We start from the raw sequence: 12,965 nt of genomic DNA, 5'->3' as shown, positions 1-12,965 counted from the left end.
TCTGTGACATAGCTGCCTTTCCATGCCCTCTTGGTGTGCATACCAAAGTTTGGTGCTGCTAGTGGGAGAGAACTTCACTTTCCTAGATATCTCAGCTCTCTCTAGAGAAGTTTCTTCCAGTGGAGTCACCAGATTAAGGAGTAGAAATATATTTCTGGTTCTTAAAACCTAGGGTCAAACTAGTTTTCTCAAACCAAGTTCTGTGTCTCCAGGAGCCTGGGAGGGTGGCGTTCTTTCCTGTGTGCCCCGAGACTCAGCTCCACTTGGGACTGCATAACTGCCCCTCTTCTGTCAAGGCCAGGTTGGAAACCATGCTCATGGGACCTGGTTTACTCATCTCTGAGGGTGCCTGGGTTTAGAGGTTAAAGTCTTTGAAAGTGTTTACAGACAATGGGCAGGTGAAAAGGACTATTCTTCTACAGGTCTATGGGGGCAGGCAGTCCATCTTGTTTCCATAAATGAATTATTTGGGGGGTTGGCCATACCTGAGTGCCACAGAGGCATCTAAACAACAGTAAAATCTCTCCATACATAGGTGAAAGGCTCCAAATAGAGTCTGACTTTCTAGAAGCTGACCTGCTCATGATGGCCACAGGGGAATGGATCCACATGAGTCAACACCCTGAGCCTGCCCAGTTCTCTCCAACACCCCCATAGTACCCTATAGGAACTTGGTTGGAGAAGATCAGCTGAGGCAGGAAGGCTAAGGTGGGAGCTGCTGCGTCTGATGCAGGGAGCAGATGGGAGCTGGAAGTCCTTACCAGACTTCTTTTCTGTGCTGCTCAGTTTGGAGTTAACATTTTGGCTTTTTGAATTGCCTTTAGCACTTCCACAATGTCCAGCTATTTCTCTGTGGTTGTGACATCATCCAGACATATCTCAGAGGCTTGTACTTCAAACTGAGAGATTACCTTGGTCTGGTAGTCAGGGATGATGCTCAAAGGATTGTTCAGCAAGGCCACATGCTCCAGACACAGCAGGCTGCCTATGGTCTTGACCTCACTCAACTGTTCAATCCGTTTGACTCTGAGGCCCAGACTAACCAGAGTAAAGTTTGTGCAGACTGCTCAGATTCTCTAAGAAGTTTCCCTCCAGGTTTAGGGTTTTGGCATTGCCCAGTTTAGTGTGCATGCCTTTCAGGGAGGAGAGTTTGTTGTAGGACAGGTCATGGTGCACAGGGTTGTATAGGGGCTGCAGGTTGTCCACAACTCTTGCTCCACTGTGACTCAGGTTCAGGTACTCAATCTTTGGGATCAGTTTCAGATTCGTTGATCTCAGAGATGCTATTGTGGCTCAGGTCTAGAGTAGTCAGTGCTTGTCATGTTGGAGTCACAGCAGTCACAGGGCCTTTGAGGGCTGTGCCTTCAGGTTTCCACTCATCAAATTCTGAGGCTTCAGGAACAAGAACTTCCTTCATCTAGGATGTAGAGCATATAAAACTCATTGTGGCTAAGTTTGGCTTGGAGATGACCAGCCCTCAGATATGCTTGGGATCACAATGACTTATCTCCACCTGGTGAAGAGACTTGAATATTGAAAGATCAAAGGACAGGAGCTGCTCCTGAATCTTGATGGCCTCAAAACATCCTTCTGTGCCAGAAACCTTAAGGTACTTAAGTCTAGGATTTGTCCAAGGTCAGCCTTGGCATCACAGCTGGCACAAGTAGGCTTTTCCTGCTGCAGCTGTTCTGTGACAGCATAGAGCTGCAAGGGCCTGCCTGATGGCAGACCTCACTGGCTTCTAGAAGTTGTTCTACTTTTTCACTTTCTTTTTTTAATTTCATTTTTTAAAGATATTTTCTTCATTTACATTTCAAAAGCTATCCCAAAAGTCCCATATACCCTTCCCTTGCCCTGCTTCCCAACGCACCCACTTCTGCTTCCTGGTTCTGGCATTCCCCTGTACTGGGACATATGATCTTCGCAAGACCAAGGGCCTCTTCACTAATTGATAGCCGACTAGGCCATCCTATGCTACATATGCAACTAGATACATAGTTCTGGGAGAGAGGGTACTGGTTAGTTCATATTGTTGATCCTCCTATAGGGTTGCAGACCCCTTTAGCTCTTTGGGTACTTTCTATAGCTCCTTCATTAGGGGTCCTGTGTTCCATCCAATAGATGACAGTGAACATTCACTTCTGTATTTGCCAGGCACTGGCATAGCCTAACAAGAAACAACTATATCAGGGTTCTGTCAGCAAAATCTTGTTGGCATATGCAATAGTGTCTGGATTTGGTAGTTGTATATGGGATGGATCTCCAGCTGGAGCAGTCTCTGGATGGTTCTTTCTTCTGTCTCAGCTCCAAACTTTGACTCTGTAACTCCTTCCATGGGTATTTTTCCTCTCATTCTAAGAAGGAACAAAGTATCGAATCATTGGTCTTCCTTCTTCTAGAGTTTCATGTGTTTGGCAAATTGTATCTTGGGTATTCTACGTTTCTGGGCTAATATCCACTTATCAGTGAGGGCTTACCATGTGTGTTCTTTTGTGATTGGGTTACCTCACTCAGGATGATATACTTCAGATCCATCCACTTGCCTACAAATTTCATTGTTTTTAATAGCTGCATAGTACTCCAATGTGTAAATGTACCACATTTTCTGTATCCATTCCTCTGTTGAGGGACATCTTTTTTTTCCAGCTTCTGACTATTATAAATAAGGCTGTTATGAACATAGTGGAGCATGTGTCTTTATTACAAGTTGGGACATCTTCTGGGGATAGCCCAGGAGAGGTATTTCTGGATCTTCTGGTAGTACTATGTCCAATTTTCTGAGGAACTGCCAGACTGATTTCCAGAGTGGTTGTACCAGATTGCAATTCCACCAACAATGGAGGAGTTTTCCTCTTTCTCCACATCCTCACCCGGAATCTGCTGTCACCTGAAATTTTGATCTAAGTCATTCTTACTGGTGTGAGGTAGAATGTCAGGGTTGTTTTGATTTGCATTCCCTGGTGATTAAGGATGTTGAATATTTTTTGTGGTGCTTCTCAGCCATTCGGTATTCCTCAGTTGAGAATTCTTTGTTTAGCCCTGTACCCAATGATAGGATTAATTGACTTTCTGGAGTCCAGCTTCTTGAGTTCTTTATATATATTGGATATTACTCCCTTATCTGATTTAGGAATTGTAAAGATCCTTTCCAAATCTGTTGGTGGCCTTTTTGCCTCATTGACAGTGTCTTTTGCCTTACAGAAGTTTTGCAATTTTATGAGGTCTCATTTGTCAATTCTCAATCTTACAGCACAAACCATTACTGTTCTGTTCAGGAATATTTCCCCTGTGTCCATATCTTCGAGGCTTTTCCCCACTTTCTCCTCTATAAGTTTCAGTGTCTCTGATTTTATGTCGAATTTCTTGATCCACGTAGACTTGAACTTTATTTTTAAATTTTTAAAAATTTTTATTACATATTTTCCTCAATTACATTTCCAATGCTATCCCAAAAGTCCCTCATAACCCCCCCCCCACTTCCCTACCCACCCATTCCCATTCTTTTGGCCCTGGCATTCCCCTATATTGGGGCATATAAAGTTTGCAAGTCCAATGGGCCTCTCTTTCCAGTGATGGCCGACTAGGCCATCTTTCGATACATATGCAGCTAGAGACAAGAGCTCCGGGGTACTGGTTAGTTCATCATGTTGTTCCAACTATAGGGTTGCAGATCCCTTTAGCTCCTTGGGTATTTTCTCTAGCTTCTCCATTGGGAGCCCTGTGATACATCCAATAGCTGACTGTGAGCATCCACTCCTGTGTTTGCTAGGCCCCTGCATAGTCTCACAAGAGACAGCTATCTTTGGGGCCTTTCAGCAAAATCTTGCTAGTGTATTCAATGGTGTCAGCGTTTAGAAGCTGATTATGGGATGGATCCCTGGATACGGCAGTCTCTAGGTGGTCCATCCTTTCATCACAGCTCCAAACTTTGTCTCTGTAACTCCTTCCCTTGGTGTTTTGTTCCCAATTCTAAGAAGGGGCACAGTGTCCACATTTTGGTCTTCATTCTTCTTGAGTTTCATGCGTTTAGCAAATTGTATCTTATATCTTGGGTATCCTAAGTTTTGGGCTAATATCCACTTATCAGTGAATACATATTGTGTGAGTTCCTTTGTGATTGTGTTATCTCACTCAAGATGATGCCCTCCAGGTCCATCCATTTGGCTAGGAATTTCATAAATTCATTCTTTTTAATAGCTGATTAGTACTCAATTGTGGAAATGTAACATAATTTCTGTATCCATTCCTCTGTTGAGGGACATCTGGGTTCTTTCCAGCTTCTGGCTATTATAAATAGGGCTGCTATGAACATAGTGGAGCATGTGTCCTTCTTACCGGTTGGGACATCTACTGGGTATATGCCCAGAAGAGGTATTGCTGGATCCTCCGGTAGTACTATGTCCAATTTTCTGAGGAACCGCCAGACTGATTTCCAGAGTGGTTGTACAAGCTTGCAATCCCACCAACAATGGAGGAGTGTTCCTCTTTCTCCACATCCCCGCCAGCATCTGCTGTCACCTGAATTTTTGATCTTAGCCATTCTGACTGGTGTGAGGTGGAATCTCAGGGTTGTTTTGATTTGCATTTCCCTGATGATTAAGGATGTTGAACATTTTTTCAGGTGCTTCTCTGCCATTCGGTATTCCTCAGGTGAGAATTCTTTATTCAGTTCTGAGCCCCATTTTTTCATGGGGTTATTTGATTTTCTGGAGTCCACCTTCTTGAGTTCTTTATATATATTGGATATTAGTCCCTTATCTGATTTAGGATAGGTAAATATCCTTTCCCAATCTGTTGGTGTTTTTTTTTTTTTTGGTCTTATTGATGGTGTCTTTTGCCTTGCAGAAGCTTTGCAGTTTCATGTGGTCCCACTTGTCAATTCTCGATCTTACAGCACAAGCCATTGCTGTTCTATTCAAGAATTTTTCCCCTCTGCCCATATCTTCAAGGCTTTTCCCCACTTTCTCCTCTATAAGTTTCAGTGTCTCTGGTTTTATGTGAAGTTCCTTGATCCACTTAGACTTGACCTTAGTACAAGGAGATAGGAATGGATCGATTCGCATTCTTCTACATGTTAACAACCAGTTGTGCCAGCACCATTTGTTGAAAATGCTGTCTTTCTTCCACTGGATGGTTTTAGCTCCCTTGTCGAAGATCAAGTGACCATAGGTGTGTTGGTTCATTTCTGGGTCTTCAATTCTATTCCATTGGTCTACTTGTCTGTCACTACACCAGTACCACACAGTTTTTATCACAATTGCTTTGTAGTAAAGCTTTAGGTCCGGCATTCCACCAGAGGTTCTTTTATCCTTTAGAAGAGTTTTTGCTATCCTAGGTTTTTTGTTATTCCAGATGAATTTGCAGATTGCACTTTCTAATTCGTTGAAGAATTGAGTTGGAATTTTGATGGGGATTGCATTGAATCTGTAGATTGCTTTTGGCAAGATAGCCATTTTTAAATGTTGATCCTGCCAATCCATGAGCATGGGAGATCTTTCCATATTCTGAGATCTATAATTTCTTTCTTCAGAGGCTTGAAGTTTTTATTATACAGATCTTTCACTTCCTTAGTTAGAGTCACGCCAAGATATTTTATATTATTTGTGACTATTGAGGAGGGTGTTGTTTCCCTAATTTCTTTCTCAGCCTGTTTATTCTTTGTGTAGAGAAAGGCCATTGATTTGTTTGAGTTAATTTTATATCCAGCTACTTCACCGAAGCTGTTTATCAGGCTTAGGAGTTCTCTGGTGGAATTTTTAGGGTCACTTATATATACTATCATATCATCTGCAAAAAGTGATATTTTGACTTCATCTTTTCCAATTTGTATCCCTTTGATCTCCTTTTGTTGTTGAATTGCTCTGGCTAGGACTTCAAGTACAATGTTGAATAGGTATGGAGAAAGTGGACAGCCTTGTCTAGTCCCTGATTTTAGAGGGATTGCTTCAAGCTTCTGACCATTTACTTTGATGTTGGCTACTGGTTTGCTGTAGATTGCTTTTATCATGTTTAGGTATGGGCCTTGAATTCCTGATCTTTCCAAGACTTTTTTCATGAATGGGTGTTGGATCTTGTCAAATGCTTTTTCCGCATCTAACGAGATGACCATGTGGTTTTTGTCTTTGAGTTTGTTTATATACTGGATTACGTTGATGGATTTCTGTATATTGAACCATCCCTGCATCCCTGGGATGAAACCTACTTGGTCAGGATGGATGATTGTTTTGATGTGTTCTTGGATTCGGTTAGCAAGAACTTTATTGAGGATTTTTGCATCAATATTCATAAGGGATATTGGTCTGAAGTTTTCTATCTTTGTTGGGTCTTTTTGTGGTTTAGGTATCAGAGTATTTGTGGCTTCATAGAATGAGTTGGGTAGAGTATCTTCTGTTTCTATTTTGTGGAATAGTTTGTGAAGAACTGGGATTAGATCTTCTTTGAAGGTCTGATAGAACTCTGCACTAAACCCATCTGGTCCTGGGCTTTTTTTAGTTGGGAGACTATTAATGACTGCTTCTATTTCTTTGGGGGATATAGGGCTGTTTAGATCATTAACCTGATATTGATTCAACTTTGGTACCTGGTATCTGTCTAGGAACTTCTCCATTTCATCCAGGTTCTCCAGTTTTGTTGAGTATAGCCTTTGGTAGAAGGATCTGATGGTGTTTTGGATGTCTTCAGGATCTGTTGTTATGTCTCCTTTTTCATTTCTGATTTTGTTAATTAGGATGCTTTCCCTGTGCCCTCTAGTGAGTCTGGCTAAGGGTTTATCTATCTTGTTGATTTTCTCAAAGAACCAGCTCCTTGATTGGTTGATTCTTTGAATAGTTTTTCTTGTTTCCACTTGGTTGATTTCACCCCTGAGTTTGATTATTTCCTGCCGTCTACTCCTCTTGGGTGAATTTGCTTCCTTTTGTTCTAGTGCTTTTAGGTGTGTTGTCAAGCTGCTAATGTGTGCTCTCTCTAGTTTCCTTTTGGAGGCACTCAGAGCTATGAGTTTTCCTCTTAGAAATGCTTTCATTGCGTCCCATAAGTTTGGGTATGTTGTGGCTTCATTTTCATTGAACTCTAAAAGTCCTTAATTTCTTTCTTCATTCCTTCCTTGACCAAGGTATCATTGAGAAGAGTGTTGTTCAGTTTCCACGTGAAGGTTGGCTTTCTATTATTTATTTTGTTATTGAAGATCAGCCTTAGTCCATGGTGATCTGATAGGATGCATGGGACAATTTCAATATTTTTGTATCTGTTGAGGCCTGTTTTGTGACCAATTATGTGGTCAATTTTGGAGAAGGTACCATGAGGTGCTGAGAAGAAGGTATATCCTTTTGTTTTAGGATAGAATGTTCTGTAGATATCTGCCAGATCCATTTGATTCATAATTTCTCTTAGTTTCTCTGTGTCCCTGTTTAGTTTCTGTTTCCATGATCTGTCCATTGGTGAAAGTGGTGTGTTGAAGTCTCCCACTATTATTGTATGAGGTGCAATGTGTGCTTTGAGATTTACTAAAGTTTCTTTAATGAATGTGGCTGCCTTTGTATTTGGAGCATAGATATTCAGGAGTGATAGTTCCTCTTGGAGGATTTTACCTTTGATGAGTATGAAGTGTCCCTCCCTGTCTTTTTTAATGACTTTGGGTTGGAAGTCAATCTTATCAGATATTAGAATGGCTACTCCAGCTTGTTTCTTCATGCCATTTGCTTGGAAAATTGTTTTCCATCCTTTCATTCTGAGGTAGTGTCTATCCTTTTCTCTGAGATGAGTTTCCTGTAAGCAGCAAAATGTTGGGTCTTGTTTGTGTAGCCAGTTTGTTAGTCTATGTCTTTTTATCGGGGAGTTGAGTCCATTGATGTTAAGAGATATTAAGGAAAAGTAATTGTTGTTTCCTGTTATTTTTGTTGTTAAAGTTGGCATTTTGTTCTTGTGGCTGTCTTCTTTTAGGTTTGTTGTGGGATTACCTTCTTGTTGTTTCTAGGGCGTGGTTCCTGTCCTTGTATTGGTTTTTTTTCTGTTATTATCCTTTGAAGGGCTGGATTCGTGGAGAGATAATGTGTGAATTTGGTTTTGTCGTGGAATACTTTGGTTTCTCCATCTATGTTAATTGAGAGTTTGGCTGGGTATAGTAGCCTGGGCTGGAATTTGTTCTTTTAGTGTCTGTATAACATCCGTCCAGGATCTTCTGGCTTTCATAGTCTCTGGTGAAAAATCTGGTGTAATTCTGATAGGCTTGCCTTTATATGTGACTTGGCCTTTTTCTCTTACTGCTTTTAGTATTCTATCTTTATTTAGAGCATTTGTTGTTCTGATTATTATTTCTTTTCTGGTCCAGTCTATTTGGAGTTCTGTAGGCTTCTTGTATGTTCATGGGCATCTCTTTCTTTAGATTTGGGAAGTTTTCTTCTATAATTTTGTTGAAGATGTTTGCTGGTCCTTTGAGTTGAAAATCTTCATTCTCATCCACTCCTATTATCCGTAGGTTTGGTCTTCTCATTGTGTCCTGTATTTCTTGGATGTTTTGAGTTAGGATCTTTTTGCATTTTACATTTTCCTTGATTGTTGTGCCGATGTTCTCTATGGAATCTTCTGCACCTGAGATTCTCTCTTCCATCTCTTGTATTCTGTTGCTGATGCTGGTATCTATGGTTCCAGATTTCTTTCCTAGGGTTTCTATCTCCAGTGTTGCCTCATTTTGGGTTTTCTTTATTGTGTCTACTTCCCTTTTTAGGTCTAGTATGGTTTTGTTCATTTCCATCATCTGTTTGGATGTGTTTTCCTGTTTTTCATTAAGGACTTCTACCTGTTTGATTAGGTTATCCTGTTTTTCTTTAAGGATTTGTAACTCTTTAGCAGTGTTGTCCTGCAATTCTTTAAGGGATTTTTGTGTTTTCTTTTTATTGTCTTCTACCTGTTTACCAGTGTTCCTTTGTATTTCTTTAAGTGTGTTATTAAAGTCCTTCTTGAAGTCCTCTACCATCATCAGGAGATATGCTTTTAGATCTGTGTCTAGCTTTTCCGGTGTGTTGGGGTGCCCTGGACTGGGCGACGTGGGAGTGCTGGGTTCTGATGATGGTGAGTGGTCTTAGTTTCTGTTAGTAAGATTATTACGTTTACCTTTCGCCATCTGGTAATCTCTGGGGTTAGTTGTTGTCGTTGTCACTTTTTAAAGATTGGAGCAGAAGCTGTGTTCCACTCACCAGCAGTCTCAAAATCCTGTGGCGGGGGTCTTGGGTAGCTGGCAGTACCCCGGTGTTGGTCCAGCCGGAAGAGGCCTGTGGTCCTACTCAGGCCGGTTTTCTGCTTCCCTAACTAATGCAGTCTCTGGTCCCGCGTGCAATTGGATTGGAGCAGAAGCTGTGTTCCATTCACCAGAAATCTTAAGATCCTGTGGCGGGTGTTGTGGGTATCTGGCGAGTGTCAGCCGACTCTGCGCCCCAGCTGCCCCGGTGCTTTTCTGACCGGAAGAGGCTTGTGGCCCTATGTAGACCGGATTTCTCTCTCCCCAACCAGAGCAGTGTCACGTCCCGCGTGATTGGACTGGAGCAGAAGCTGTGTTCCACTCACCAGCAGTCCCGAAATCCTGCGGCGGGGGTCGTGGGTAGCTGGCGGGTGTCAGGCAACCCTGCGCTCCAGCTACCCCGGCGCTGATCCGGCCAGATGAGGCCTGTGGCCCTACTCAGGCCGGTTTCTGCTTCCCTAACTAATGCAGTCTCAGGTCCCGCGCGCAATTGGATTGGAGCAGAAGCTGTGCTCCACTCACCAGAAGTCTTAAGATCCTGTGGCGGGTGTTGTGGGTAGCTAGTGAGTGTCAGCCGTCCCTGCGCCCCAGCTGCCCCGGTGCTTTTCTGACCGGAAGAGGCTTGTGGCCCTATGTAGACCGGATTTCCTAGATATCTGTTAAAAACCTTTTTCTCATAACTTCTGTTAGTTTCAATGTGTTTCTGTTTAGTTTCTATGTCCAGGATCTGTCTATTGATGAGAGTGGGATGTTGAAGTCTCCCACTATTATTGTGTGAAGTGCAATGTGTGCTTTAAGCTTTACTATAGTTTAGTGAATGTGGCTGCCCTTGCATTTGGAGTATATAGATATTCAGAATTGAGAGTTCATCTTGGAGGATTTTACCTTTGATGAGTATGAAGTGCTCCTTCTTGTCTTTTTTGATAACTTGGTGTTGAAAGTGGATTTTATTCGATATTAGAATGGCTACTCCAGCTTGTTTCTTGGGACCATTTCCTTGGAAAATTGTTTTCCAGCCTTTCACTCTGAGGTAGTGTCTGTCTTTTCCCCTGAGGTCGGTTTCCTGTAAGCAGTAAAATGTTGGGTTCTGTTTGTGTAGCCAGTCTGTTAGTCTATGTCTTTTTATTGGGTAATTGAGCCCATTGATATTAAGAGATCTTAAGGAAAAGTAAGTGTTGTTTCCTGTTATTTTTGTTGCTAGAGTTTGGATTTGATTCTTGTGGCTGTCTTCTTTTAGGTTTGTTGAAGGATTACTTTCTTGGTTTTTCTAGGGTGTAATTTATATCCTTGTGTTGGTTTTTCCCCTTTATTATCCTTTGAAGGGCTGAATTTGTGGAAAGATATGGTGTGAATTTGGTCTTGTCATGGTATCCTTTGATTTTTCCATCTATTGTAATTGAGAGTTTTGCTGTGTATAGTAGCCTGGGCTGGCATTTGTGTTCTCTTTGGGTCTGTATAACATCTGTCCAGGATCTTCTGGCTTTCATAATCTCTGGTGAGAAGTCTGGTGTAATTCTAATAGGTCTGCCTTTATATGTTTCTTGACCTTTTTCCCTTATTGCTTTTAATATTCTATCTTTATTTAGTGCATTTGTTGTTCTGATTATTATGTGTAGGGAGGAATTTCTTTTCTGGTCCAGTCTGTTTGGAGTTCTGTAGGCTTTTTGTATGTTCATGGGCATCTCTTTCTTTAGGTGTGGGAAGTTTTCTTCTATAATTTTGTTGAAGATATTTGCTCACCCTTTAAGTTGAATATCATCATTCTCATCTACACCTATTATCCATAGGTTTGGTCTTTTCATTGTGTCCTGGGTTTTGAGAATGTTTTGAGTTAGGATCTTTTTGCATTTCACATTTTCTTTATTGTTGTGTCCATGTTCTCTATGGAATCTTCTGCACCTGAGATTCTCTCTTCCATCTCTTGTATTCTGTTGCTGATGCTCACATCTCTGGTTCCTGATTTCTTTCCTAGGGTTTCTATCTCCAGAGTTGTCTCCCTTTGGCTTTTCTTTATTGTTTCTACTTCCATTATTAGATCTTGGATGATTTTAATTCCATCACCTGTGTGGTTTTGGTTTCCTGTAATTCTTTAAGGGATTTTTGTGTTTCTTCGTAAAGGACTTCTTCCTCTTTAGCAGTGTTTTCCTGTATTTCTTAAAGTGAGTTTTTAATGTCCTTCTTAAAATCCTCTACCAGCATCATGAGATATGATTTTAAATCTTAGTCTTTCTTCCTGGGTGTGTTGGGGTATCCAGAACTCGCTGTGGTGCAAGTGCTGGGTTCTGATTTTGCTGAGTGGTCTTGGTTTCTGTTAGTAAGATTGCTACATTTGCCTTTCACCATCTGGTAATCTCTGGTGTTAGTTGTTACAGTTGTGTATGGCTGGAGTTTGTTCTTCCTGGGATTCTGTTAGCCTCTGTTAGCACTCCTGGGAGTCCAACTCTCTCCTGATTGTCAGTTGTCAGAGTACTCTCTGTAGGCAAGTACACAGAGTACTGGAACTCAGCCCTGCCTCCTGGCTGAAGATGAAGGGGGGAAAGGGACCCTGTTCCAGAAGCTTTGTTGTTTCTGCTGCCAATGCATTCTCCTGCTCAGACTGGTCTCTTTGGACCCGGGATACAAGATGGCATTCTCACCTTGTCCCATGGACAGAACTCTCCCTGGAGGCCTCCTCTCCTCTGGTGGGGATAGTGCACAGAGGTCTGGTGTTCTCCTTTTTCAAAGGGTTCTTTAGCCAGTGCCACAGTGATAACATTTATTTCATAGAGGTGAAATGCCAGAAGTGGGCCAGAACTCTGGGAGCCACATCAGAGAAAGTCATCAGGAGCGTCTGGAATTACACCTCCAGGCCTTTCTCCCTCTTTTCTACCAAGGCTTTCGAGTTCTTTCCAATTATCTTTTGGGGTTGAAGTAGAGTTTTGTCAAATTTTCTCTCTGCAACAAGCTTTTCATGTAGGTCATGAAAATCACTATAAAGGTGTTTGATCATCCATTCCTGGTTGACACTGGTAACCTGTATGACATAAATCATATACATGTATGTGATCTCAGAACCCACAATGTGTCCCTCTTTGGCAAACTCAGCCTCTTGTTCAGGGTAGAAGCTCAATGTCACAGATGCCATGTTGCTGGCTCCATCACTGCAGAAGCCTGGTACAGGGTGGCAGCAGCAGGGAGCAGATTCAGCGCCCCACTGACCCACAGCCTCTTCTGCCCCCTTGCCTGCACCCGTCGTGCCATTTTGGCCCCTCCTGAATTCAGTTTTCAAGTATTTTGTTTATTCTTTCATCTATGTTCATAGAGAGAATTGGTCTCCAATTCTCATTTTGTCTTGAATGTTTGAGTTGTTTTAGTATCAGGGTGATGTTGGTCTCATAAAATGAATTTGGCAATGTTTCTTCTTTTTCTGTTTTGCAGAATAATTTGACGAGTATTAGTAAGAAATGTTTTTGAAGGTTGGGAAAATTCTGGGTTAAATCTATCTAGCTCTATTTTTTTTTTCTGCTATGGTTGGGGGTCTTTTAATGATGGCTTCTATTTCCTTAGGAGCTATTGGTTCATTTAAATTGTTTACCCAAATTTATTTAACTTTAGTAAGTGCTGCCTATTGAGAAAATTATCCATTTGTTTTATCCATTTTTGAATATGGTGGAATAAGACTTTTGAAGTATTACCTAAAGAATTTTTGAATTTCCTTTATGTCTGTTATATCTCATCTTAATTTTTGATTTTG

General features: G+C 41.6%; 1 pseudogene; it reads right to left on the bottom strand.

Annotated features, from left to right (window-relative positions):
- Positions 1-253: 253 nt before the first annotated feature.
- On the bottom strand, positions 254-12,356 carry LOC110287911 (nischarin-like; annotated as a pseudogene).
- Between the last annotated feature and the right edge of the window lie 609 nt (positions 12,357-12,965).

Source organism: Mus caroli, unplaced genomic scaffold, assembly GCF_978045245.1.
Source record: "Mus caroli unplaced genomic scaffold, Mus_caroli_1 scaffold_3, whole genome shotgun sequence".
Classification (NCBI taxonomy): Eukaryota; Metazoa; Chordata; class Mammalia; order Rodentia; family Muridae; genus Mus; species Mus caroli.
Note: the sequence above shows the minus strand (reverse complement) of the source record. Positions and strands in the feature narration are given on the sequence as shown.